Below are 4,356 nucleotides of genomic sequence, written 5' to 3' on the forward strand. Positions count from 1 at the left end.
CCTCAGCCTCCCATGTAGCTGGGATTACAGGCGCCCACCACCATGCCTAGCTAATTTTTTTTGTTTTTTGAAACAGAGTTTCACTCTTGTTGCCCAGGCTGGAGAGCAATGGCGCAATCTCAGCTCATCGAAAACTCCGCCTCCTGGGTTCAAGTGATTCTCCTGCCTCAGCCACTCAAGTAGCTGGGATTACAAGAGTGAGCCACTGCACCTGGCTCTAATTTTGAATTTTTAGTAGAGACGGGGTTTCAACATGTTGGTCAGGCTGGTCTCGAACTCCGACCTCATTTGATCCACCTGCCTCGGTCTCCCAAAGTGCTGTGATTACAGGCGTGAGTCACCATGCCTGGCCGATGATTTTTTTAAAATGTGTGTATATACCCATATAAACATTGAGATCAAAACAGAACATTTCCACCACTCCAGAAGTTTCCTTCATGATCCTTCCCAATCATTAACTCCCAAGGCAATCACTATTCTGATGTCTGCCAGTATAAACTCACTTTGAACTTTGTATAACTTACCATCTTCATTTTACAGAGTGAGAAACTGAGGTGTAGAGAAGTTAATTAACGTGGCCTAATGAAATTGCCATTGCGAAATTATAACTGAGAGAGTGAAAGAGATCTGACTTAACCAACTCCATCTTGCTTCTAGCCTCCAAGCTGTCATTGCTCATTCCTGGGCATAGGCAGAACTAACTCTGGGAGGAACTTACTTTATAGTTTAAAACAAAGATGATAACAGCATCCCCTTCTTACCTGTGACTAGACTGCCTTTATAGGGCTAACAAATTAGCTACAAGATTAGAAATTAAGGTTTAGGAGTCATGCAGCTGAAGACTACAAGATTCTGACCATCTCCAAATTGCTCCTGGGGATAACATCACTATTGTGCTTGAGGTATTTTAGAGACCCTGCACTTGATGGATCAGCTGGCCCCACCCAGATCCATAAGCTGGCTCATATGATCTTGTGGCCTCCACCCAGGAACTGACTCAGCGCATGAAGATAGCTTCAAATTTCTGAGTTCATTTCTGACCCAACCAATCAGCACTCCCAACTCACTGGCCTCCACCCACCTACCAAATTATCCTTAAAATCTCTGATTCCCAAATACTCTGGGAGACTGATTTGAGTAATAATAAAACTCTGGTCTCCTACAGAGCTGGCTCTGTGTGAATTACTCTTTCTCTATTGCAGTCCCCCTGTCTTGATAAATTGGCTCTGTCTAGGTAGTGGGCAAGGTGAACCTGTTAGGTACTTAGAGCTCCTTTGCTCAGATCGTTGGACCACTCCTTCCTTTGTACAGAATGAGGTGTTGCCCAATTCTAGAATCACAAATAAAATCCATTTAGGATCTTTAAACTAAATTTGTTGTAATTTTGTCTTTTGACAGGAGATATCAGCTCCCAATAAGAGTGGGTTAGATTGCACAGAAAGGGCTCAGAGTGGACAGATGAACCCCCATAGGGAGCTGTGAAGGCTATCAAAGACACAGAAAGAGATCATGAGAGGGGCATAATGGTGGAATTCACTAGACTGAGCTTGTCCAACCTGCAGCCCATGGGCCACATGTGGCCCAGGATGGCTTTGAATGCAGCCCAACACAAATCAGTAAACTTTCTTAAAACATTGTAAGATTTTGGGGGGGATTTTTATTGTAGCTCATCAGCCATCATTGGTATAATTTATGTGTGGCTCAATGTGGCCCAGGGAAGTGAAAAGATAGGACACTCCTGCACTAGAACCTTCCTGGGAGGTGGGGCTTTTGACAGGGTCACGTGCTGCCTAGGAGCCTCTCCCTCAGGCTTAGCACTAAAGAGGACAGGTCATTGAAACAGCAAGAGCAGGACCACGGACCTTACTTTGTGCCTTTTGGCCGGAGCTGCTTTCACAGATTGCCACAGATTGATGGCTTAAACGACAGGTATTTATTTTCCACAGTTCTGGAGGTTGGGAATTCTGACATCAAGGGGCTGGCAAATTCAGTCCCTGATGAGGGCTCTTTTCTTGGCTTGTAGACAGCAGCCTTCTTAATGTATACTCACATACAGCCTTATTTCCAAGTGTGCATGTGGGGAGAGGGAAAACTCTCTTATCTTTTCCTCTTCTTAAAATTTAATAATCTCATCATGAGGTCCCCACCCTCCTGACCTAATCTAGATCTAATTACCTCCCAAAGACCCCATCTCCTAATACCATCACATTGGGGTTAGGACTTCAGTGAATTTTGGAGAGACACAAACATTCAGCCCATAACAGTTTAAATACTTTTAAAATTCAACACCGTTTTGAAGATTTATTAATATTCATGTGTATATCTAATCCTGTGGTTCCCAAACTGTGCACAAACATGCTCTGGGTAGCTGCAGGGAGCCTATGGAGGTGCTCTGGGATACTTTCCATTTTGGTGGGAAACACAGTGATGCAAAACATCTGTCAGGCATCATGTGAACCACTAACTTGAGGCAGTTCACAGTTCCAGCATTAGACTGCTGCATTCCTTTCCATGACATCTTATTTTTGCGAAGCTGTATTTTCAGCAGTTGCAGTGACAAGCAGATACTACATGAAAATCAAGGAGAAACAAAATAAGGGCACAGTGTCCAATCTGACCCCAACATTTGAGAAGTCACACGGTGCCCAACAGGCACACATATCACATCCCCTCAGAAAATAATTCTGGTTATTTAAGAATGAAATCTAGGCTGGGCGCGGTGGCTCACGTCTGTAATCCCAGCACTTTGGGAGGCCGAGGTGGGCGGATCACAAGGTCAGGAGATCGAGACCACGGTGAAACCCCGTCTCTACTAAAAATACAAAAAAATTAGCCGGGCGCGGTGGCGGGCGCCTGTAGTCCCAGCTACTCGGGAGGCTGAGGCAGGAGAATGGCGTGAACCCGGGAGGCGGAGCTTGCAGTGAGCTGAGATCCGGTCACTGCACTCCAGCCTGGGCGACAGAGCGAGACTCCGTCTCAAAACAAAAAAACAAACAAACAAACAAAAAAAAAGAATGAAATCTTTTTTCCTCCAATGTATGTGTGTAAATTTCTTCAAAGAGGTACTAGTGTGTTGGTACATAAATACATATTAAGCTGTTTGGACCATCTACTTAATAACAGAACAGAATGGCTAGCCAGAGCTGTTAGCTATTTCTTTTGGCCTAGGAACACTGTGAAGACATTGGTGCGTGAAGTGAGAATGTTTGCGAACCCCTGGTCTAGTTGATCATATTTGTTAGTGAGCCAACACCACATTTTATTATCCAGGCCCCCAGTGAGCGACACCTGGGTGGAGTCCAGTTCCGTGCAAAGAGCATTGCATGGAACGTCCTCCCCCATGGCCCTATGGACCTGTGTAAGAGAAAGTTTCTGGACTTCATGTCTGAGAGTAGGATTTATATGATGTGTGCATGGCTGATTGGACCAGAGAGTGCTGGAGTACTCCTGAGAATGGCTGTGCCAGTCAACGCTCCCGCCTGGAATGCATGAGGCTACCCCATTCCTACCCCATGTATTTAGCACTTGGCACTTTCATCCTTCTAATTTTTTGCCGGTTTAATAGATGAGAAGTGATTTCCCTTACTGTTGTAATTTGCATTTTTTCTCATTATTGATGAATTGGAGCATTTCTTCATATAGACTCATTGGCCACTCAGGATTTCTCATTCAGTGAATCCCATACTTATCCTTTGCTCATTTCTCAGTTGAGTATTTTTGTCTCTTTCTTGTGGATTTGCAGGAATTTCTGGATGTTTCAAGATGTAAACCCTCTGTTCATTTTAGATGTTGCAACTCTCTTCTCCCAATATGTCATTTATCTGTTAACTTGATCCAACTAACCTTTTGTTGACTGGAAATCTTTAAATTGAATATAATAAAATCTATCAATTTTTTTGCCTTATTGTCCAAGTTATTTGATCTTAAGAAGTGCTTCCCCACCCTCGGTTCACAAAGATATAATCCTATATTTTCTACGAAGACATTAGCCTACATTTTTTTCTATTAACAAGATCTTTGAATTTCACATTATTAAATTTTCTTTGAATCTAGGCATTTTTCAGCTGAATAAATTATCATCATAACAAACCAGTGAAAATGAATTCAAGGATAAGCACTAGCTGTAAGCTTTTCAGAGAAAGAAAAAACTTTTCATTTAGTAAATATAATAATGAAAATGTATCAAACATCAATCCAATTCTTATACGCTGGTCTCCAATGAAACAACATCAGAACATTTCTTTGAGGTTTGTCGCCATGTGAAACATGAATTTTTCTCAAAGTAAAACTTTATCTTGGCAAAGATCCTTAAGAAAATGTGCTTTCTTCATAAAGATGCATTATTTTCAAATTCCA

The sequence above is a fragment of the Chlorocebus sabaeus genome, chromosome 15 (genome assembly GCF_047675955.1).
Source record: "Chlorocebus sabaeus isolate Y175 chromosome 15, mChlSab1.0.hap1, whole genome shotgun sequence".
In the NCBI taxonomy this organism is placed as follows: Eukaryota; Metazoa; Chordata; class Mammalia; order Primates; family Cercopithecidae; genus Chlorocebus; species Chlorocebus sabaeus.